We start from the raw sequence: 17838 nt of genomic DNA on the forward strand, positions 1-17838 counted from the left end.
TTCAAAAAATCTCTCTTGCCCATATTTAGTCTCGACCACATTTCGGAAAAAATAAAAAGTATTTTAGAGGTTGATAAGCTGATGGGGTGGCCGAGTGGTTAAGGTGATGGACTGCTAATCCATTGTGCTCTGCACGCGTGGGTTCGAATCCCATCCTCATCGTTTGCACCATTCTTACATAAGTACATCGTCTTCCATTTCATGGAAAAAAGTACAATGAATCAAGGACGTTTTGCACTATTTTCCTTTCATTTCAATTAATTGTAGCCTAGAGCACAACCTTTACTGCCAAAAAATACAGACACTGATCTTGAAAGTTCTCATTCGCTAAAGCAAGAGTCTTGTTCATTCTCTATGGTCTGAACCACGGTTAAATATTTCAGTTCCGCCAAAATGTAGTCTGGAGCACAATATTTACCGAAAAGAAAACAGAGACACTGATTTCTAAAGTCCTGAATCCCTGTGGCATTCGAAAAAGCATACCAATGCATTGGCCGGGAATCGAACCCGGGTCAACTGCTTGGAAGGCAGCTATGCTCACCACTATACCACCAATGCCACAATGACATAAATTATACTCGGAAATCATCGAACCCAAACTCAAATCTCGGTGGAACTGTTCAATTTGTCATTTTCACTTATATTTAGTTTAAAGAACGGTTGCACAGTCTACTGAAACAGTCTATGATGAACTGGTTCCATGGTGTAATGGTTAGCACTCTGGACTCTGAATCCAGCGATCCGAGTTCAAGTCTCGGTGGAACCTATTAGAGCAGTGTAGCATCAGACGACGGCTCTTCGCTGTGTCCCTCATCCATTTTTCCAACACCGAGACTTTAAACACTTTTTCAAAAAATCTCTCTTGCCCATATTTAGTCTCGACCACATTTCGGAAAAAATAAAAAGTATTTTAGAGGTTGATAAGCTGATGGGGTGGCCGAGTGGTTAAGGTGATGGACTGCTAATCCATTGTGCTCTGCACGCGTGGGTTCGAATCCCATCCTCATCGTTTGCACCATTCTTACATAAGTACATCGTCTTCCATTTCATAGAAAAAAGTACAATGAATCAAGGACGTTTTGCACTATTTTCCTTTCATTTCAATTAATTGTAGCCTAGAGCACAACCTTTACTGCCAAAAAATACAGACACTGATCTTGAAAGTTCTCATTCGCTAAAGCAAGAGTCTTGTTCATTCTCTATGGTCTGAACCACGGTTAAATATTTCAGTTCCGCCAAAATGTAGTCTGGAGCACAATATTTACCGAAAAGAAAACAGAGACACTGATTTCTAAAGTCCTGAATCCCTGTGGCATTCGAAAAAGCATACCAATGCATTGGCCGGGAATCGAACCCGGGTCAACTGCTTGGAAGGCAGCTATGCTCACCACTATACCACCAATGCCACAATGACATAATTATACTCGGAAATCATCGAACCCAAACTCAAATCTCGGTGGAACTGTTCAATTTGTCATTTTCACTTATATTTAGTTTAAAGAACGGTTGCACAGTCTACTGAAACAGTCTATGATGAACTGGTTCCATGGTGTAATGGTTAGCACTCTGGACTCTGAATCCAGCGATCCGAGTTCAAGTCTCGGTGGAACCTATTAGAGCAGTGTAGCATCAGACGACGGCTCTTACGCTGTGTCCCTCATCCATTTTTCCAACACCGAGACTTTAAACACTTTTTCAAAAAATCTCTCTTGCCCATATTTAGTCTCGACCACATTTCGGAAAAAATAAAAAGTATTTTAGAGGTTGATAAGCTGATGGGGTGGCCGAGTGGTTAAGGTGATGGACTGCTAATCCATTGTGCTCTGCACGCGTGGGTTCGAATCCCATCCTCATCGTTTGCACCATTCTTACATAAGTACATCGTCTTCCATTTCATGGAAAAAAGTACAATGAATCAAGGACGTTTTGCACTATTTTCCTTTCATTTCAATTAATTGTAGCCTAGAGCACAACCTTTACTGCCAAAAAATACAGACACTGATCTTGAAAGTTCTCATTCGCTAAAGCAAGAGTCTTGTTCATTCTCTATGGTCTGAACCACGGTTAAATATTTCAGTTCCGCCAAAATGTAGTCTGGAGCACAATATTTACCGAAAAGAAAACAGAGACACTGATTTCTAAAGTCCTGAATCCCTGTGGCATTCGAAAAAGCATACCAATGCATTGGCCGGGAATCGAACCCGGGTCAACTGCTTGGAAGGCAGCTATGCTCACCACTATACCACCAATGCCACAATGACATAATTATACTAGGAAATCATCGAACCCAAACTCAAATCTCGGTGGAACTGTTCAATTTGTCATTTTCACTTATATTTAGTTTAAAGAACGGTTGCACAGTCTACTGAAACAGTCTATGATGAACTGGTTCCATGGTGTAATGGTTAGCACTCTGGACGCTGAATCCAGCGATCCGAGTTCAAGTCTCGGTGGAACCTATTAGAGCAGTGTAGCATCAGACGACGGCTCTTCGCTGTGTCCCTCATCCATTTTTCCAACACCGAGACTTTAAACACTTTTTCAAAAAATCTCTCTTGCCCATATTTAGTCTCGACCACATTTCGGAAAAAATAAAAAGTATTTTAGAGGTTGATAAGCTGATGGGGTGGCCGAGTGGTTAAGGTGATGGACTGCTAATCCATTGTGCTCTGCACGCGTGGGTTCGAATCCCATCCTCATCGTTTGCACCATTCTTACATAAGTACATCGTCTTCCATTTCATGGAAAAAAGTACAATGAATCAAGGACGTTTTGCACTATTTTCCTTTCATTTCAATTAATTGTAGCCTAGAGCACAACCTTTACTGCCAAAAAATACAGACACTGATCTTGAAAGTTCTCATTCGCTAAAGCAAGAGTCTTGTTCATTCTCTATGGTCTGAACCACGGTTAAATATTTCAGTTCCGCCAAAATGTAGTCTGGAGCACAATATTTACCGAAAAGAAAACAGAGACACTGATTTCTAAAGTCCTGAATCCCTGTGGCATTCGAAAAAGCATACCAATGCATTGGCCGGGAATCGAACCCGGGTCAACTGCTTGGAAGGCAGCTATGCTCACCACTATACCACCAATGCCACAATGACATAAATTATACTCGGAAATCATCGAACCCAAACTCAAATCTCGGTGGAACTGTTCAATTTGTCATTTTCACTTATATTTAGTTTAAAGAACGGTTGCACAGTCTACTGAAACAGTCTATGATGAACTGGTTCCATGGTGTAATGGTTAGCACTCTGGACTCTGAATCCAGCGATCCGAGTTCAAGTCTCGGTGGAACCTATTAGAGCAGTGTAGCATCAGACGACGGCTCTTACGCTGTGTCCCTCATCCATTTTTCCAACACCGAGACTTTAAACACTTTTTCAAAAAATCTCTCTTGCCCATATTTAGTCTCGACCACATTTCGGAAAAAATAAAAAGTATTTTAGAGGTTGATAAGCTGATGGGGTGGCCGAGTGGTTAAGGTGATGGACTGCTAATCCATTGTGCTCTGCACGCGTGGGTTCGAATCCCATCCTCATCGTTTGCACCATTCTTACATAAGTACATCGTCTTCCATTTCATGGAAAAAAGTACAATGAATCAAGGACGTTTTGCACTATTTTCCTTTCATTTCAATTAATTGTAGCCTAGAGCACAACCTTTACTGCCAAAAAATACAGACACTGATCTTGAAAGTTCTCATTCGCTAAAGCAAGAGTCTTGTTCATTCTCTATGGTCTGAACCACGGTTAAATATTTCAGTTCCGGCAAAATGTAGTCTGGAGCACAATATTTACCGAAAAGAAAACAGAGACACTGATTTCTAAAGTCCTGAATCCCTGTGGCATTCGAAAAAGCATACCAATGCATTGGCCGGGAATCGAACCCGGGTCAACTGCTTGGAAGGCAGCTATGCTCACCACTATACCACCAATGCCACAATGACATAAATTATACTCGGAAATCATCGAACCCAAACTCAAATCTCGGTGGAACTGTTCAATTTGTCATTTTCACTTATATTTAGTTTAAAGAACGGTTGCACAGTCTACTGAAACAGTCTATGGTGAACTGGTTCCATGGTGTAATGGTTAGCACTCTGGACTCTGAATCCAGCGATCCGAGTTCAAGTCTCGGTGGAACCTATTAGAGCAGTGTAGCATCAGACGACGGCTCTACGCTGTGTCCCTCATCCATTTTTCCAACACCGAGACTTTAAACACTTTTTCAAAAAATCTCTCTTGCCCATATTTAGTCTCGACCACATTTCGGAAAAAATAAAAAGTATTTTAGAGGTTGATAAGCTGATGGGGTGGCCGAGTGGTTAAGGTGATGGACTGCTAATCCATTGTGCTCTGCACGCGTGGGTTCGAATCTCATCCTCATCGTTTGCACCATTCTTACATAAGTACATCGTCTTCCATTTCATGGAAAAAAGTACAATGAATCAAGGACGTTTTGCACTATTTTCCTTTCATTTCAATTAATTGTAGCCTAGAGCACAACCTTTACTGCCAAAAAATACAGACACTGATCTTGAAAGTTCTCATTCGCTAAAGCAAGAGTCTTGTTCATTCTCTATGGTCTGAACCACGGTTAAATATTTCAGTTCCGGCAAAATGTAGTCTGGAGCACAATATTTACCGAAAAGAAAACAGAGACACTGATTTCTAAAGTCCTGAATCCCTGTGGCATTCGAAAAAGCATACCAATGCATTGGCCGGGAATCGAACCCGGGTCAACTGCTTGGAAGGCAGCTATGCTCACCACTATACCACCAATGCCACAATGACATAAATTATACTCGGAAATCATCGAACCCAAACTCAAATCTCGGTGGAACTGTTCAATTTGTCATTTTCACTTATATTTAGTTTAAAGAACGGTTGCACAGTCTACTGAAACAGTCTATGATGAACTGGTTCCATGGTGTAATGGTTAGCACTCTGGACTCTGAATCCAGCGATCCGAGTTCAAGTCTCGGTGGAACCTATTAGAGCAGTTTAGCATCAGACGACGGCTCTACGCTGTGTCCCTCATCCATTTTTCCAACACCGAGACTTTAAACACTTTTTCAAAAAATCTCTCTTGCCCATATTTAGTCTCGACCACATTTCGGAAAAAATAAAAAGTATTTTAGAGGTTGATAAGCTGATGGGGTGGCCGAGTGGTTAAGGTGATGGACTGCTAATCCATTGTGCTCTGCACGCGTGGGTTCGAATCCCATCCTCATCGTTTGCACCATTCTTACATAAGTACATCGTCTTCCATTTCATGGAAAAAAGTACAATGAATCAAGGACGTTTTGCACTATTTTCCTTTCATTTCAATTAATTGTAGCCTAGAGCACAACCTTTACTGCCAAAAAATACAGACACTGATCTTGAAAGTTCTCATTCGCTAAAGCAAGAGTCTTGTTCATTCTCTATGGTCTGAACCACGGTTAAATATTTCAGTTCCGCCAAAATGTAGTCTGGAGCACAATATTTACCGAAAAGAAAACAGAGACACTGATTTCTAAAGTCCTGAATCCCTGTGGCATTCGAAAAAGCATACCAATGCATTGGCCGGGAATCGAACCCGGGTCAACTGCTTGGAAGGCAGCTATGCTCACCACTATACCACCAATGCCACAATGACATAATTATACTCGGAAATCATCGAACCCAAACTCAAATCTCGGTGGAACTGTTCAATTTGTCATTTTCACTTATATTTAGTTTAAAGAACGGTTGCACAGTCTACTGAAACAGTCTATGATGAACTGGTTCCATGGTGTAATGGTTAGCACTCTGGACTCTGAATCCAGCGATCCGAGTTCAAGTCTCGGTGGAACCTATTAGAGCAGTGTAGCATCAGACGACGGCTCTTACGCTGTGTCCCTCATCCATTTTTCCAACACCGAGACTTTAAACACTTTTTCAAAAAATCTCTCTTGCCCATATTTAGTCTCGACCACATTTCGGAAAAAATAAAAAGTATTTTAGAGGTTGATAAGCTGATGGGGTGGCCGAGTGGTTAAGGTGATGGACTGCTAATCCATTGTGCTCTGCACGCGTGGGTTCGAATCCCATCCTCATCGTTTGCACCATTCTTACAAAAGTACATCGTCTTCCATTTCATGGAAAAAAGTACAATGAATCAAGGACGTTTTGCACTATTTTCCTTTCATTTCAATTAATTGTAGCCTAGAGCACAACCTTTACTGCCAAAAAATACAGACACTGATCTTGAAAGTTCTCATTCGCTAAAGCAAGAGTCTTGTTCATTCTCTATGGTCTGAACCACGGTTAAATATTTCAGTTCCGCCAAAATGTAGTCTGGAGCACAATATTTACCGAAAAGAAAACAGAGACACTGATTTCTAAAGTCCTGAATCCCTGTGGCATTCGAAAAAGCATACCAATGCATTGGCCGGGAATCGAACCCGGGTCAACTGCTTGGAAGGCAGCTATGCTCACCACTATACCACCAATGCCACAATGACATAATTAATACTCGGAAATCATCGAACCCAAACTCAAATCTCGGTGGAACTGTTCAATTTGTCATTTTCACTTATATTTAGTTTAAAGAACGGTTGCACAGTCTACTGAAACAGTCTATGATGAACTGGTTCCATGGTGTAATGGTTAGCACTCTGGACTCTGAATCCAGCGATCCGAGTTCAAGTCTCGGTGGAACCTATTAGAGCAGTGTAGCATCAGACGACGGCTCTTCGCTGTGTCCCTCATCCATTTTTCCAACACCGAGACTTTAAACACTTTTTCAAAAATTCTCTCTTGCCCATATTTAGTCTCGACCACATTTCGGAAAAAATAAAAAGTATTTTAGAGGTTGCTAAGCTGATGGGGTGGCCGAGTGGTTAAGGTGATGGACTGCTAATCCATTGTGCTCTGCACGCGTGGGTTCGAATCCCATCCTCATCGTTTGCACCATTCTTACCTAAGTACATCGTCTTCCATTTCATGGAAAAAAGTACAATGAATCAAGGACGTTTTGCACTATTTTCCTTTCATTTCAATTAATTGTAGCCTAGAGCACAACCTTTACTGCCAAAAAATACCGACACTGATCTTGAAAGTTCTCATTCGCTAAAGCAAGAGTCTTGTTCATTCTCTATGGTCTGAACCACGGTTAAATATTTCAGTTCCGCCAAAATGTAGTCTGGAGCACAATATTTACCGAAAAGAAAACAGAGACACTGATTTCTAAAGTCCTGAATCCCTGTGGCATTCGAAAAAGCATACCAATGCATTGGCCGGGAATCGAACCCGGGTCAACTGCTTGGAAGGCAGCTATGCTCACCACTATACCACCAATGCCACAATGACATAAATTATACTCGGAAATCATCGAAACCCAAACTCAAATCTCGGTGGAACTGTTCAATTTGTCATTTTCACTTATATTTAGTTTAAAGAACGGTTGCACAGTCTACTGAAACAGTCTATGATGAACTGGTTCCATGGTGTAATGGTTAGCACTCTGGACTCTGAATCCAGCGATCCGAGTTCAAGTCTCGGTGGAACCTATTAGAGCAGTGTAGCATCAGACGACGGCTCTTCGCTGTGTCCCTCATCCATTTTTCCAACACCGAGACTTTAAACACTTTTTCAAAAAATCTCTCTTGCCCATATTTAGTCTCGACCACATTTCGGAAAAAATAAAAAGTATTTTAGAGGTTGATAAGCTGATGGGGTGGCCGAGTGGTTAAGGTGATGGACTGCTAATCCATTGTGCTCTGCACGCGTGGGTTCGAATCCCATCCTCATCGTTTGCACCATTCTTACATAAGTACATCGTCTTCCATTTCATGGAAAAAAGTACAATGAATCAAGGACGTTTTGCACTATTTTCCTTTCATTTCAATTAATTGTAGCCTAGAGCACAACCTTTACTGCCAAAAAATACAGACACTGATCTTGAAAGTTCTCATTCGCTAAAGCAAGAGTCTTGTTCATTCTCTATGGTCTGAACCACGGTTAAATATTTCAGTTCCGCCAAAATGTAGTCTGGAGCACAATATTTACCGAAAAGAAAACAGAGACACTGATTTCTAAAGTCCTGAATCCCTGTGGCATTCGAAAAAGCATACCAATGCATTGGCCGGGAATCGAACCCGGGTCAACTGCTTGGAAGGCAGCTATGCTCACCACTATACCACCAATGCCACAATGACATAAATTATACTCGGAAATCATCGAACCCAAACTCAAATCTCGGTGGAACTGTTCAATTTGTCATTTTCACTTATATTTAGTTTAAAGAACGGTTGCACAGTCTACTGAAACAGTCTATGATGAACTGGTTCCATGGTGTAATGGTTAGCACTCTGGACTCTGAATCCAGCGATCCGAGTTCAAGTCTCGGTGGAACCTATTAGAGCAGTGTAGCATCAGACGACGGCTCTTCGCTGTGTCCCTCATCCATTTTTCCAACACCGAGACTTTAAACACTTTTTCAAAAAATCTCTCTTGCCCATATTTAGTCTCGACCACATTTCGGAAAAAATAAAAAGTATTTTAGAGGTTGATAAGCTGATGGGGTGGCCGAGTGGTTAAGGTGATGGACTGCTAATCCATTGTGCTCTGCACGCGTGGGTTCGAATCCCATCCTCATCGTTTGCACCATTCTTACATAAGTACATCGTCTTCCATTTCATGGAAAAAAGTACAATGAATCAAGGACGTTTTGCACTATTTTCCTTTCATTTCAATTAATTGTAGCCTAGAGCACAACCTTTACTGCCAAAAAATACAGACACTGATCTTGAAAGTTCTCATTCGCTAAAGCAAGAGTCTTGTTCATTCTCTATGGTCTGAACCACGGTTAAATATTTCAGTTCCGCCAAAATGTAGTCTGGAGCACAATATTTACCGAAAAGAAAACAGAGACACTGATTTCTAAAGTCCTGAATCCCTGTGGCATTCGAAAAAGCATACCAATGCATTGGCCGGGAATCGAACCCGGGTCAACTGCTTGGAAGGCAGCTATGCTCACCACTATACCACCAATGCCACAATGACATAAATTATACTCGGAAATCATCGAACCCAAACTCAAATCTCGGTGGAACTGTTCAATTTGTCATTTTCACTTATATTTAGTTTAAAGAACGGTTGCAGAGTCTACTGAAACAGTCTATGATGAACTGGTTCCATGGTGTAATGGTTAGCACTCTGGACTCTGAATCCAGCGATCCGAGTTCAAGTCTCGGTGGAACCTATTAGAGCAGTGTAGCATCAGACGACGGCTCTTCGCTGTGTCCCTCATCCATTTTTCCAACACCGAGACTTTAAACACTTTTTCAAAAAATCTCTCTTGCCCATATTTAGTCTCGACCACATTTCGGAAAAAATAAAAAGTATTTTAGAGGTTGATAAGCTGATGGGGTGGCCGAGTGGTTAAGGTGATGGACTGCTAATCCATTGTGCTCTGCACGCGTGGGTTCGAATCCCATCCTCATCGTTTGCACCATTCTTACATAAGTACATCGTCTTCCATTTCATGGAAAAAAGTACAATGAATCAAGGACGTTTTGCACTATTTTCCTTTCATTTCAATTAATTGTAGCCTAGAGCACAACCTTTACTGCCAAAAAATACAGACACTGATCTTGAAAGTTCTCATTCGCTAAAGCAAGAGTCTTGTTCATTCTCTATGGTCTGAACCACGGTTAAATATTTCAGTTCCGCCAAAATGTAGTCTGGAGCACAATATTTACCGAAAAGAAAACAGAGACACTGATTTCTAAAGTCCTGAATCCCTGTGGCATTCGAAAAAGCATACCAATGCATTGGCCGGGAATCGAACCCGGGTCAACTGCTTGGAAGGCAGCTATGCTCACCACTATACCACCAATGCCACAATGACATAAATTATACTCGGAAATCATCGAACCCAAACTCAAATCTCGGTGGAACTGTTCAATTTGTCATTTTCACTTATATTTAGTTTAAAGAACGGTTGCACAGTCTACTGAAACAGTCTATGATGAACTGGTTCCATGGTGTAATGGTTAGCACTCTGGACTCTGAATCCAGCGATCCGAGTTCAAGTCTCGGTGGAACCTATTAGAGCAGTGTAGCATCAGACGACGGCTCTACGCTGTGTCCCTCATCCATTTTTCCAACACCGAGACTTTAAACACTTTTTCAAAAAATCTCTCTTGCCCATATTTAGTCTCGACCACATTTCGGAAAAAATAAAAAGTATTTTAGAGGTTGATAAGCTGATGGGGTGGCCGAGTGGTTAAGGTGATGGACTGCTAATCCATTGTGCTCTGCACGCGTGGGTTCGAATCTCATCCTCATCGTTTGCACCATTCTTACATAAGTACATCGTCTTCCATTTCATGGAAAAAAGTACAATGAATCAAGGACGTTTTGCACTATTTTCCTTTCATTTCAATTAATTGTAGCCTAGAGCACAACCTTTACTGCCAAAAAATACAGACACTGATCTTGAAAGTTCTCATTCGCTAAAGCAAGAGTCTTGTTCATTCTCTATGGTCTGAACCACGGTTAAATATTTCAGTTCCGGCAAAATGTAGTCTGGAGCACAATATTTACCGAAAAGAAAACAGAGACACTGATTTCTAAAGTCCTGAATCCCTGTGGCATTCGAAAAAGCATACCAATGCATTGGCCGGGAATCGAACCCGTGTCAACTGCTTGGAAGGCAGCTATGCTCACCACTATACCACCAATGCCACAATGACATAATTAATACTCGGAAATCATCGAACCCAAACTCAAATCTCGGTGGAACTGTTCAATTTGTCATTTTCACTTATATTTAGTTTAAAGAACGGTTGCACAGTCTACTGAAACAGTCTATGATGAACTGGTTCCATGGTGTAATGGTTAGCACTCTGGACTCTGAATCCAGCGATCCGAGTTCAAGTCTCGGTGGAACCTATTAGAGCAGTGTAGCATCAGACGACGGCTCTACGCTGTGTCCCTCATCCATTTTTCCAACACCGAGACTTTAAACACTTTTTCAAAAAATCTCTCTTGCCCATATTTAGTCTCGACCACATTTCGGAAAAAATAAAAAGTATTTTAGAGGTTGATAAGCTGATGGGGTGGCCGAGTGGTTAAGGTGATGGACTGCTAATCCATTGTGCTCTGCACGCGTGGGTTCGAATCCCATCCTCATCGTTTGCACCATTCTTACAAAAGTACATCGTCTTCCATTTCATGGAAAAAAGTACAATGAATCAAGGACGTTTTGCACTATTTTCCTTTCATTTCAATTAATTGTAGCCTAGAGCACAACCTTTACTGCCAAAAAATACAGACACTGATCTTGAAAGTTCTCATTCGCTAAAGCAAGAGTCTTGTTCATTCTCTATGGTCTGAACCACGGTTAAATATTTCAGTTCCGCCAAAATGTAGTCTGGAGCACAATATTTACCGAAAAGAAAACAGAGACACTGATTTCTAAAGTCCTGAATCCCTGTGGCATTCGAAAAAGCATACCAATGCATTGGCCGGGAATCGAACCCGGGTCAACTGCTTGGAAGGCAGCTATGCTCACCACTATACCACCAATGCCACAATGACATAATTAATACTCGGAAATCATCGAACCCAAACTCAAATCTCGGTGGAACTGTTCAATTTGTCATTTTCACTTATATTTAGTTTAAAGAACGGTTGCACAGTCTACTGAAACAGTCTATGATGAACTGGTTCCATGGTGTAATGGTTAGCACTCTGGACTCTGAATCCAGCGATCCGAGTTCAAGTCTCGGTGGAACCTATTAGAGCAGTGTAGCATCAGACGACGGCTCTTACGCTGTGTCCCTCATCCATTTTTCCAACACCGAGACTTTAAACACTTTTTCAAAAAATCTCTCTTGCCCATATTTAGTCTCGACCACATTTCGGAAAAAATAAAAAGTATTTTAGAGGTTGATAAGCTGATGGGGTGGCCGAGTGGTTAAGGTGATGGACTGCTAATCCATTGTGCTCTGCACGCGTGGGTTCGAATCCCATCCTCATCGTTTGCACCATTCTTACATAAGTACATCGTCTTCCATTTCATGGAAAAAAGTACAATGAATCAAGGACGTTTTGCACTATTTTCCTTTCATTTCAATTAATTGTAGCCTAGAGCACAACCTTTACTGCCAAAAAATACAGACACTGATCTTGAAAGTTCTCATTCGCTAAAGCAAGAGTCTTGTTCATTCTCTATGGTCTGAACCACGGTTAAATATTTCAGTTCCGCCAAAATGTAGTCTGGAGCACAATATTTACCGAAAAGAAAACAGAGACACTGATTTCTAAAGTCCTGAATCCCTGTGGCATTCGAAAAAGCATACCAATGCATTGGCCGGGAATCGAACCCGGGTCAACTGCTTGGAAGGCAGCTATGCTCACCACTATACCACCAATGCCACAATGACATAATTAATACTCGGAAATCATCGAACCCAAACTCAAATCTCGGTGGAACTGTTCAATTTGTCATTTTCACTTATATTTAGTTTAAAGAACGGTTGCACAGTCTACTGAAACAGTCTATGATGAACTGGTTCCATGGTGTAATGGTTAGCACTCTGGACTCTGAATCCAGCGATCCGAGTTCAAGTCTCGGTGGAACCTATTAGAGCAGTGTAGCATCAGACGACGGCTCTTCGCTGTGTCCCTCATCCATTTTTCCAACACCGAGACTTTAAACACTTTTTCAAAAATTCTCTCTTGCCCATATTTAGTCTCGACCACATTTCGGAAAAAATAAAAAGTATTTTAGAGGTTGCTAAGCTGATGGGGTGGCCGAGTGGTTAAGGTGATGGACTGCTAATCCATTGTGCTCTGCACGCGTGGGTTCGAATCCCATCCTCATCGTTTGCACCATTCTTACATAAGTACATCGTCTTCCATTTCATGGAAAAAAGTACAATGAATCAAGGACGTTTTGCACTATTTTCCTTTCATTTCAATTAATTGTAGCCTAGAGCACAACCTTTACTGCCAAAAAATACAGACACTGATCTTGAAAGTTCTCATTCGCTAAAGCAAGAGTCTTGTTCATTCTCTATGGTCTGAACCACGGTTAAATATTTCAGTTCCGCCAAAATGTAGTCTGGAGCACAATATTTACCGAAAAGAAAACAGAGACACTGATTTCTAAAGTCCTGAATCCCTGTGGCATTCGAAAAAGCATACCAATGCATTGGCCGGGAATCGAACCCGGGTCAACTGCTTGGAAGGCAGCTATGCTCACCACTATACCACCAATGCCACAATGACATAAATTATACTCGGAAATCATCGAACCCAAACTCAAATCTCGGTGGAACTGTTCAATTTGTCATTTTCACTTATATTTAGTTTAAAGAACGGTTGCACAGTCTACTGAAACAGTCTATGATGAACTGGTTCCATGGTGTAATGGTTAGCACTCTGGACTCTGAATCCAGCGATCCGAGTTCAAGTCTCGGTGGAACCTATTAGAGCAGTGTAGCATCAGACGACGGCTCTTCGCTGTCTCCCTCATCCATTTTTCCAACACCGAGACTTTAAACACTTTTTCAAAAAATCTCTCTTGCCCATATTTAGTCTCGACCACATTTCGGAAAAAATAAAAAGTATTTTAGAGGTTGATAAGTTGATGGGGTGGCCGAGTGGTTAAGGTGATGGACTGCTAATCCATTGTGCTCTGCACGCGTGGGTTCGAATCCCATCCTCATCGTTTGCACCATTCTTACATAAGTACATCGTCTTCCATTTCATGGAAAAAAGTACAATGAATCAAGGACGTTTTGCACTATTTTCCTTTCATTTCAATTAATTGTAGCCTAGAGCACAACCTTTACTGCCAAAAAATACAGACACTGATCTTGAAAGTTCTCATTCGCTAAAGCAAGAGTCTTGTTCATTCTCTATGGTCTGAACCACGGTTAAATATTTCAGTTCCGCCAAAATGTAGTCTGGAGCACAATATTTACCGAAAAGAAAACAGAGACACTGATTTCTAAAGTCCTGAATCCCTGTGGCATTCGAAAAAGCATACCAATGCATTGGCCGGGAATCGAACCCGGGTCAACTGCTTGGAAGGCAGCTATGCTCACCACTATACCACCAATGCCACAATGACATAAATTATACTCGGAAATCATCGAACCCAAACTCAAATCTCGGTGGAACTGTTCAATTCGTCATTTTCACTTATATTTAGTTTAAAGAACGGTTGCACAGTCTACTGAAACAGTCTATGGTGAACTGGTTCCATGGTGTAATGGTTAGCACTCTGGACTCTGAATCCAGCGATCCGAGTTCAAGTCTCGGTGGAACCTATTAGAGCAGTTTAGCATCAGACGACGGCTCTACGCTGTGTCCCTCATCCATTTTTCCAACACCGAGACTTTAAACACTTTTTCAAAAAATCTCTCTTGCCCATATTTAGTCTCGACCACATTTCGGAAAAAATAAAAAGTATTTTAGAGGTTGATCAGCTGATGGGGTGGCCGAGTGGTTAAGGTGATGGACTGCTAATCCATTGTGCTCTGCACGCGTGGGTTCGAATCCCATCCTCATCGTTTGCACCATTCTTACATAAGTACATAGTCTTCCATTTCATGGAAAAAAGTACAATGAATCAAGGACGTTTTGCACTATTTTCCTTTCATTTCAATTAATTGTAGCCTAGAGCACAACCTTTACTGCCAAAAAATACAGACACTGATCTTGAAAGTTCTCATTCGCTAAAGCAAGAGTCTTGTTCATTCTCTATGGTCTGAACCACGGTTAAATATTTCAGTTCCGGCAAAATGTAGTCTGGAGCACAATATTTACCGAAAAGAAAACAGAGACACTGATTTCTAAAGTCCTGAATCCCTGTGGCATTCGAAAAAGCATACCAATGCATTGGCCGGGAATCGAACCCGTGTCAACTGCTTGGAAGGCAGCTATGCTCACCACTATACCACCAATGCCACAATGACATAATTAATACTCGGAAATCATCGAACCCAAACTCAAATCTCGGTGGAACTGTTCAATTTGTCATTTTCACTTATATTTAGTTTAAAGAACGGTTGCACAGTAAGTAAGTAAGTAAGTAAAATTTATTTATAAAGCACATTTCACACAGCTTTCACTGACCAAAGTGCTGTACATAATAGTGATATAAATAAAATAAAATAAAATAAAAATAAGTAAACAAATAATTACAATATGAGACGAGCAACAGTAGGCAGACAGATCAACAGAAACAATGACAACAGGAACAGAGACGGCAATGACAACAAGAGACATATACAGAGTTACAGATGGAGCAACAGCCGGAGGGTTAGGAAGCTGGGAAGGATAGAGTGAAAAGGTGAGTTTTGAGCCTAGACTTAAAAACAAGGATGGACGGAGCTTTTTTAATGTCCAGGGGCAATTGGTTCCACAGCCGTGGCGCTGCAACTGCAAAGGCTCTGTCACCTTTTCGCTTGAGCCTTGACCGAGGCACATGGAGGAGAGCATTGCCAGATGATCTGAGGGACCTGGGGGCTTGGTGTGGATGGATAAGGTCAGAAATGTAACTAGGGGCCTGTCCATTAAGAGCTTTAAAAACAATCAGTAAAACCTTGAACTGAATTCTAAAATTAACAGGAAGCCAATGCAAGGAGGCAAGAACTGGTGTGATGTGGTCATGTTTTTTAGTGCCCGTCAGCAGTCTTGCAGCTGCATTTTGGGCCATCTGAAGGCGGTTTAGTAGGGACTGGGGTAGGCCTATGTATAAGGAATTACAATAGTCCAGCCGTGATGTAATGAAGGCATGGATGATTTTTTCAAGGTCTTTAGGAGACAGGAAAGGTTTGATTTTGGCAATTACGCGTAACTGGTAAAAACAGTTTTTGACAGCAGCACAAATTTGCTTGTCAAGACAAAGCTCTGAATCAAGGATGACACCAAGGTTTCTAGCATGGGACTTGACAAAAGGTTCAAGGTTATCTAGGTTGCTGACAAGAGTGTGTTTTGATTTAGGAGGGCCAAAGATCATGACTTCTGTCTTATTGCTGTTTAACTGAAGGAAGTTAGTTGCCATCCAGCCTTTAATATCATCCAGACAGTCCAGGAGAGGTTGTAAAGAGTCCTTAGACTTCAGTGGAAGATACAGCTGAGAGTCGTCTGCGTAGAGGTGGAATGAGATGTTATGTTTCCTGATAATGTTCCCTAGCGGGAGCATGTACAGGCCAAAAAGGACTGGTCCAAGGATGGACCCTTGTGGGACCCCATAGGAGACAGGAGCAGTGGATGAAAAGAACTGACTGATGGATACTGAGAAAGTCCTATGTTTCAGATAGGAGCTGAACCAATCGAGGGCTGTGCCTTTAATACCAACCCACTGTTCAAGGCGGGTCAGAAGAATGTTATGATCCACAGTATCAAAGGCAGCGCTAAGGTCTAATAAAACCAGGATAGCATTTTCACCAGAATCTAATGTGAGTAACAGATCATTTGTCACCTTTAACAAAGCCGTTTCAGTGCTATGGAGAGTTTTAAAGCCTGACTGAAGAGGTTCTGATATTTCATTTAAATCTAAAAAAGGTTGCAGTTGTGACAGGACAACTTTTTCCATCACTTTAGAAATAAAAGGAAGCTTAGAAATTGGGCGATAATTTTTTAGACACTTAGCATCCAGGTTGTGTTTTTTAAGCAGAGGCTGGACGACAGCATGCTTAAAACATGAAGGGACTGTGCCAGAAACTAGGCAGGAGTTAATGATGTTTTGAATACTTGGGCCAACTGTATCAAAAGTGTCCTTAATGATATGGGAGGGGACAACATCATGAGGGGAAGATGTGGGTTTCATATGTGAGACTATCTCCCTAAGCTCCTCTAAAGAAACTTGTTTGAATGTGTTAAAAATGACTGTAGCACCTGAACAGCCAGGCGTAATGTCAGATGGGGAGGGGTTAAACTGGGATCTGATGTTTTCAATTTTCTCAGTGAAAAATTGTAAGAATTTTTCACAGATGTCAGTGGATGCGTCAGCATCTGGGGATACATGGGGGTTGATAATGGAGTTTATGGTACCAAACAGAATTTGGGGTCTATGGGAATTTTTATTTATAATATCAGAGAAATGTTTGGTTCTGGCTTTTTTGGCTGCTGCCTGATAAGTCAACAGTGCATTTTTAAAAATGTCAAAAGAAACAGCAAGATGGTCTTTCTTCCATCTTCGTTCAGCTTTCCGACAGGCCTGTCTAAAAGAGCGGGTGGGTTCATCCAACCACTGTTGGGATGCCGCCTGTATTTAAGGGGGGCTACAGAGTTTAAGATGTCTGAGCAAGAGGAATGAAAGAGGGAAATCAATTCATCTGGGTTGGAGGGGAGCCGATCAGCAGTTGAGAATGCAGTTTTTTTGAACATTTCAGAGAACTGGATTGCAGTGTGGGAGTTAATATAACGGGAAAAACGGCCTGGGGTTTTAACTGTACACATGGGGTTAGATAGTGTGATATCAAACACAATAGGCATGTGATCAGAGAACGATGCGTCCTCGATGTTTAATTTGTCAATAAAAATCCCATAGGAGAGAATAAGATCAAGACTATGTCCGAGTACATGAGTAGCCTTGTCTATGTGCTGGAGAAGACTGAAGGAATCCAGGACGTGGCAGAATTCGCTGACCATGGGTCTGCCTGGACAACAGACATGGATATTGAAATCACCCAATATCAGCAGACGGTCATGTAATGGTACAAATTGCGACAGAAAGTCAGAAAAATCGCTAATAAAGTCTTTATCTGGCTTGGGAGGCCTGTAAACCAATGCGCAGACCAACGGAGTTGTAGTGGATTCTATTTTTACGCACTGTAGC

The 17838-nt window shown here is 41.5% G+C and overlaps 50 non-coding genes across 50 annotated transcripts; 34 read left to right on the forward strand and 16 right to left on the reverse strand.

Moving 5' to 3' along the window:
- The first annotated feature begins 80 nt into the window (after positions 1-80).
- On the forward strand, positions 81-162 carry trnas-gcu (transfer RNA serine (anticodon GCU)). The gene has a single exon. It is a non-coding gene; the product is annotated as a tRNA-Ser (tRNA).
- Positions 163-486: 324 nt separating this feature from the next.
- trnag-ucc (transfer RNA glycine (anticodon UCC)) lies at positions 487-558 on the reverse strand. Its single transcript has one exon. It is a non-coding gene; the product is annotated as a tRNA-Gly (tRNA).
- A 136-nt stretch (positions 559-694) lies between these two features.
- On the forward strand, positions 695-766 carry trnaq-cug (transfer RNA glutamine (anticodon CUG)). The gene has a single exon. It is a non-coding gene; the product is annotated as a tRNA-Gln (tRNA).
- A 161-nt stretch (positions 767-927) lies between these two features.
- Positions 928-1009, forward strand: trnas-gcu (transfer RNA serine (anticodon GCU)). The gene has a single exon. It is a non-coding gene; the product is annotated as a tRNA-Ser (tRNA).
- A 324-nt stretch (positions 1010-1333) lies between these two features.
- trnag-ucc (transfer RNA glycine (anticodon UCC)) lies at positions 1334-1405 on the reverse strand. Its single transcript has one exon. It is a non-coding gene; the product is annotated as a tRNA-Gly (tRNA).
- Positions 1406-1540: 135 nt separating this feature from the next.
- trnaq-cug (transfer RNA glutamine (anticodon CUG)) lies at positions 1541-1612 on the forward strand. Its single transcript has one exon. It is a non-coding gene; the product is annotated as a tRNA-Gln (tRNA).
- A 162-nt stretch (positions 1613-1774) lies between these two features.
- On the forward strand, positions 1775-1856 carry trnas-gcu (transfer RNA serine (anticodon GCU)). Its single transcript has one exon. It is a non-coding gene; the product is annotated as a tRNA-Ser (tRNA).
- A 324-nt stretch (positions 1857-2180) lies between these two features.
- trnag-ucc (transfer RNA glycine (anticodon UCC)) lies at positions 2181-2252 on the reverse strand. Its single transcript has one exon. It is a non-coding gene; the product is annotated as a tRNA-Gly (tRNA).
- A 368-nt stretch (positions 2253-2620) lies between these two features.
- trnas-gcu (transfer RNA serine (anticodon GCU)) lies at positions 2621-2702 on the forward strand. Its single transcript has one exon. It is a non-coding gene; the product is annotated as a tRNA-Ser (tRNA).
- Positions 2703-3026: 324 nt separating this feature from the next.
- Positions 3027-3098, reverse strand: trnag-ucc (transfer RNA glycine (anticodon UCC)). The gene has a single exon. It is a non-coding gene; the product is annotated as a tRNA-Gly (tRNA).
- Positions 3099-3234: 136 nt separating this feature from the next.
- Positions 3235-3306, forward strand: trnaq-cug (transfer RNA glutamine (anticodon CUG)). Its single transcript has one exon. It is a non-coding gene; the product is annotated as a tRNA-Gln (tRNA).
- A 162-nt stretch (positions 3307-3468) lies between these two features.
- Positions 3469-3550, forward strand: trnas-gcu (transfer RNA serine (anticodon GCU)). The gene has a single exon. It is a non-coding gene; the product is annotated as a tRNA-Ser (tRNA).
- Positions 3551-3874: 324 nt separating this feature from the next.
- On the reverse strand, positions 3875-3946 carry trnag-ucc (transfer RNA glycine (anticodon UCC)). The gene has a single exon. It is a non-coding gene; the product is annotated as a tRNA-Gly (tRNA).
- Positions 3947-4082: 136 nt separating this feature from the next.
- trnaq-cug (transfer RNA glutamine (anticodon CUG)) lies at positions 4083-4154 on the forward strand. The gene has a single exon. It is a non-coding gene; the product is annotated as a tRNA-Gln (tRNA).
- Positions 4155-4315: 161 nt separating this feature from the next.
- Positions 4316-4397, forward strand: trnas-gcu (transfer RNA serine (anticodon GCU)). Its single transcript has one exon. It is a non-coding gene; the product is annotated as a tRNA-Ser (tRNA).
- A 324-nt stretch (positions 4398-4721) lies between these two features.
- On the reverse strand, positions 4722-4793 carry trnag-ucc (transfer RNA glycine (anticodon UCC)). Its single transcript has one exon. It is a non-coding gene; the product is annotated as a tRNA-Gly (tRNA).
- A 136-nt stretch (positions 4794-4929) lies between these two features.
- trnaq-cug (transfer RNA glutamine (anticodon CUG)) lies at positions 4930-5001 on the forward strand. Its single transcript has one exon. It is a non-coding gene; the product is annotated as a tRNA-Gln (tRNA).
- A 161-nt stretch (positions 5002-5162) lies between these two features.
- trnas-gcu (transfer RNA serine (anticodon GCU)) lies at positions 5163-5244 on the forward strand. The gene has a single exon. It is a non-coding gene; the product is annotated as a tRNA-Ser (tRNA).
- A 324-nt stretch (positions 5245-5568) lies between these two features.
- Positions 5569-5640, reverse strand: trnag-ucc (transfer RNA glycine (anticodon UCC)). The gene has a single exon. It is a non-coding gene; the product is annotated as a tRNA-Gly (tRNA).
- Positions 5641-5775: 135 nt separating this feature from the next.
- On the forward strand, positions 5776-5847 carry trnaq-cug (transfer RNA glutamine (anticodon CUG)). The gene has a single exon. It is a non-coding gene; the product is annotated as a tRNA-Gln (tRNA).
- Positions 5848-6009: 162 nt separating this feature from the next.
- trnas-gcu (transfer RNA serine (anticodon GCU)) lies at positions 6010-6091 on the forward strand. Its single transcript has one exon. It is a non-coding gene; the product is annotated as a tRNA-Ser (tRNA).
- Positions 6092-6415: 324 nt separating this feature from the next.
- Positions 6416-6487, reverse strand: trnag-ucc (transfer RNA glycine (anticodon UCC)). The gene has a single exon. It is a non-coding gene; the product is annotated as a tRNA-Gly (tRNA).
- Positions 6488-6623: 136 nt separating this feature from the next.
- trnaq-cug (transfer RNA glutamine (anticodon CUG)) lies at positions 6624-6695 on the forward strand. The gene has a single exon. It is a non-coding gene; the product is annotated as a tRNA-Gln (tRNA).
- A 161-nt stretch (positions 6696-6856) lies between these two features.
- Positions 6857-6938, forward strand: trnas-gcu (transfer RNA serine (anticodon GCU)). Its single transcript has one exon. It is a non-coding gene; the product is annotated as a tRNA-Ser (tRNA).
- Positions 6939-7262: 324 nt separating this feature from the next.
- Positions 7263-7334, reverse strand: trnag-ucc (transfer RNA glycine (anticodon UCC)). The gene has a single exon. It is a non-coding gene; the product is annotated as a tRNA-Gly (tRNA).
- A 137-nt stretch (positions 7335-7471) lies between these two features.
- On the forward strand, positions 7472-7543 carry trnaq-cug (transfer RNA glutamine (anticodon CUG)). The gene has a single exon. It is a non-coding gene; the product is annotated as a tRNA-Gln (tRNA).
- Positions 7544-7704: 161 nt separating this feature from the next.
- On the forward strand, positions 7705-7786 carry trnas-gcu (transfer RNA serine (anticodon GCU)). Its single transcript has one exon. It is a non-coding gene; the product is annotated as a tRNA-Ser (tRNA).
- A 324-nt stretch (positions 7787-8110) lies between these two features.
- trnag-ucc (transfer RNA glycine (anticodon UCC)) lies at positions 8111-8182 on the reverse strand. The gene has a single exon. It is a non-coding gene; the product is annotated as a tRNA-Gly (tRNA).
- A 136-nt stretch (positions 8183-8318) lies between these two features.
- trnaq-cug (transfer RNA glutamine (anticodon CUG)) lies at positions 8319-8390 on the forward strand. Its single transcript has one exon. It is a non-coding gene; the product is annotated as a tRNA-Gln (tRNA).
- A 161-nt stretch (positions 8391-8551) lies between these two features.
- trnas-gcu (transfer RNA serine (anticodon GCU)) lies at positions 8552-8633 on the forward strand. The gene has a single exon. It is a non-coding gene; the product is annotated as a tRNA-Ser (tRNA).
- A 324-nt stretch (positions 8634-8957) lies between these two features.
- trnag-ucc (transfer RNA glycine (anticodon UCC)) lies at positions 8958-9029 on the reverse strand. Its single transcript has one exon. It is a non-coding gene; the product is annotated as a tRNA-Gly (tRNA).
- A 136-nt stretch (positions 9030-9165) lies between these two features.
- trnaq-cug (transfer RNA glutamine (anticodon CUG)) lies at positions 9166-9237 on the forward strand. The gene has a single exon. It is a non-coding gene; the product is annotated as a tRNA-Gln (tRNA).
- A 161-nt stretch (positions 9238-9398) lies between these two features.
- Positions 9399-9480, forward strand: trnas-gcu (transfer RNA serine (anticodon GCU)). Its single transcript has one exon. It is a non-coding gene; the product is annotated as a tRNA-Ser (tRNA).
- Positions 9481-9804: 324 nt separating this feature from the next.
- Positions 9805-9876, reverse strand: trnag-ucc (transfer RNA glycine (anticodon UCC)). Its single transcript has one exon. It is a non-coding gene; the product is annotated as a tRNA-Gly (tRNA).
- A 136-nt stretch (positions 9877-10012) lies between these two features.
- Positions 10013-10084, forward strand: trnaq-cug (transfer RNA glutamine (anticodon CUG)). Its single transcript has one exon. It is a non-coding gene; the product is annotated as a tRNA-Gln (tRNA).
- A 161-nt stretch (positions 10085-10245) lies between these two features.
- On the forward strand, positions 10246-10327 carry trnas-gcu (transfer RNA serine (anticodon GCU)). Its single transcript has one exon. It is a non-coding gene; the product is annotated as a tRNA-Ser (tRNA).
- Positions 10328-10859: 532 nt separating this feature from the next.
- trnaq-cug (transfer RNA glutamine (anticodon CUG)) lies at positions 10860-10931 on the forward strand. The gene has a single exon. It is a non-coding gene; the product is annotated as a tRNA-Gln (tRNA).
- A 161-nt stretch (positions 10932-11092) lies between these two features.
- On the forward strand, positions 11093-11174 carry trnas-gcu (transfer RNA serine (anticodon GCU)). Its single transcript has one exon. It is a non-coding gene; the product is annotated as a tRNA-Ser (tRNA).
- A 324-nt stretch (positions 11175-11498) lies between these two features.
- Positions 11499-11570, reverse strand: trnag-ucc (transfer RNA glycine (anticodon UCC)). The gene has a single exon. It is a non-coding gene; the product is annotated as a tRNA-Gly (tRNA).
- Positions 11571-11706: 136 nt separating this feature from the next.
- On the forward strand, positions 11707-11778 carry trnaq-cug (transfer RNA glutamine (anticodon CUG)). Its single transcript has one exon. It is a non-coding gene; the product is annotated as a tRNA-Gln (tRNA).
- A 162-nt stretch (positions 11779-11940) lies between these two features.
- On the forward strand, positions 11941-12022 carry trnas-gcu (transfer RNA serine (anticodon GCU)). The gene has a single exon. It is a non-coding gene; the product is annotated as a tRNA-Ser (tRNA).
- A 324-nt stretch (positions 12023-12346) lies between these two features.
- trnag-ucc (transfer RNA glycine (anticodon UCC)) lies at positions 12347-12418 on the reverse strand. Its single transcript has one exon. It is a non-coding gene; the product is annotated as a tRNA-Gly (tRNA).
- A 136-nt stretch (positions 12419-12554) lies between these two features.
- Positions 12555-12626, forward strand: trnaq-cug (transfer RNA glutamine (anticodon CUG)). Its single transcript has one exon. It is a non-coding gene; the product is annotated as a tRNA-Gln (tRNA).
- A 161-nt stretch (positions 12627-12787) lies between these two features.
- trnas-gcu (transfer RNA serine (anticodon GCU)) lies at positions 12788-12869 on the forward strand. The gene has a single exon. It is a non-coding gene; the product is annotated as a tRNA-Ser (tRNA).
- A 324-nt stretch (positions 12870-13193) lies between these two features.
- On the reverse strand, positions 13194-13265 carry trnag-ucc (transfer RNA glycine (anticodon UCC)). The gene has a single exon. It is a non-coding gene; the product is annotated as a tRNA-Gly (tRNA).
- Positions 13266-13401: 136 nt separating this feature from the next.
- trnaq-cug (transfer RNA glutamine (anticodon CUG)) lies at positions 13402-13473 on the forward strand. Its single transcript has one exon. It is a non-coding gene; the product is annotated as a tRNA-Gln (tRNA).
- A 161-nt stretch (positions 13474-13634) lies between these two features.
- trnas-gcu (transfer RNA serine (anticodon GCU)) lies at positions 13635-13716 on the forward strand. Its single transcript has one exon. It is a non-coding gene; the product is annotated as a tRNA-Ser (tRNA).
- A 324-nt stretch (positions 13717-14040) lies between these two features.
- Positions 14041-14112, reverse strand: trnag-ucc (transfer RNA glycine (anticodon UCC)). Its single transcript has one exon. It is a non-coding gene; the product is annotated as a tRNA-Gly (tRNA).
- Positions 14113-14248: 136 nt separating this feature from the next.
- Positions 14249-14320, forward strand: trnaq-cug (transfer RNA glutamine (anticodon CUG)). Its single transcript has one exon. It is a non-coding gene; the product is annotated as a tRNA-Gln (tRNA).
- A 161-nt stretch (positions 14321-14481) lies between these two features.
- On the forward strand, positions 14482-14563 carry trnas-gcu (transfer RNA serine (anticodon GCU)). The gene has a single exon. It is a non-coding gene; the product is annotated as a tRNA-Ser (tRNA).
- Positions 14564-17838: the final 3275 nt, after the last annotated feature.

The sequence above is a fragment of the Gadus morhua genome, chromosome 8, assembly GCF_902167405.1.
Source record: "Gadus morhua chromosome 8, gadMor3.0, whole genome shotgun sequence".
NCBI classification, from domain to species: Eukaryota; Metazoa; Chordata; class Actinopteri; order Gadiformes; family Gadidae; genus Gadus; species Gadus morhua.